At 36.0% G+C, this 1,232-nt stretch overlaps 1 non-coding gene across 1 annotated transcript; it reads left to right on the top strand.

Annotated features, from left to right (window-relative positions):
• The first annotated feature begins 657 nt into the window (after window positions 1–657).
• On the top strand, window positions 658–762 carry LOC148092747 (U6 spliceosomal RNA). The gene has a single exon (XR_015714865.1). It is a non-coding gene; the product is annotated as a U6 spliceosomal RNA (small nuclear RNA).
• Window positions 763–1,232: the final 470 nt, after the last annotated feature.

Genomic DNA, 1,232 nt, shown 5'->3' on the forward strand with positions numbered 1-1,232 from the left:
ATATATGGATACACCTGGGAAAAATTTGCCGTGATCAAGATAGTAAACATATCCATCATCTCACAAAGTCTTTTCCTGTCCCTTAGTGATCCTGCCTGGTCACTCTTCCACTCTCCCTGCCTGCAGGCAACCACTGATGTGCTTTCCTCACTCTAAATCAGCTAGTATTTTCTATAATTTTATATAAATAGAATCGTACAGTCTCTACTCTTTTCATGTGTTTTTTCATCCAGCATGATTATTTTGAGACTTCCCCATGATGTTGGTATATATCAGTAGTTCCTTCCTTTTTCGTTGCTAAGTGGTATTCCATTGCAGGAATGCGCTGCATTTTGTTTATCCATGTGCCTGCTGAGGGACAGCTGGCTTGTCTCCTGGTGTGACCTTTTGCAAATTAAGCTACTGTAAGTATTTGTGTACAAGTCTTTGTGTGGTTTGATTGTGTGCTAGGTTTATGTATACCTTTCTAAGAAATTTAAGACTGTTTTCTAAAGTGTTTATATCATTTTATATTCCACCAGCAGTGAGTAAGATTTCTAGTTCCTGCATAGCCTCCTCAATATGTTCAGTTTTTGCTTAAGTTTGCATCCTCTAAACAGCGTTATTTAAAAAGCAGCCTTTAATTTTAATGAAGTCTAATGAATAAACTTGTTTTTTGTGCTCTCTTCGGCAGCACATATACTAAAATTGGAATGATACAGAGAACATTAGCATGGCCCTTGCACAAGGGTCACTCAAATTTGTGAAGTGTTCCATATTTTCAGAAAATAAAACCAAAACTAAGCAGAAGAAAGGAAATAAAGGTGGAAAGTACCTCCAGTCACCAAGAGCAAGGTTGTCACATGGAAGGATAAATTAGGAGACTCATCTGGGGCCCTACACCATAAGGGAGATCCTACTGTTATGGGGTGGGAGAACTTACAATAAAGTGAATCCAACCAGTAAGTAAATAAACAAACAAATAAATAAATGAATAAATTTGTTTTTATGGTTCGTGCTTTAGGTGTCACATCTAGAAAATCTTTGCCTCACCAAATTTACAGCTCTTCCCTTCTAGAAACTCTATAGCTTTAGATTTTACATTTAGGCGTATGATCTATTTTGAATCAATATTAGTTAGGTTACGTTGGTTCATAAATGTGTTCAAGTTTTCTATTTCTTTACTGGTTTTCTATCTAATTTTTCTATCAATAATTGAGAGAAGGATACTGAAGTAAGTAACTGTAACTGTT

Source organism: Miniopterus natalensis, chromosome 7 (assembly GCF_054644295.1).
Source record: "Miniopterus natalensis isolate mMinNat1 chromosome 7, mMinNat1.hap1, whole genome shotgun sequence".
NCBI lineage: Eukaryota > Metazoa > Chordata > Mammalia > Chiroptera > Miniopteridae > Miniopterus > Miniopterus natalensis.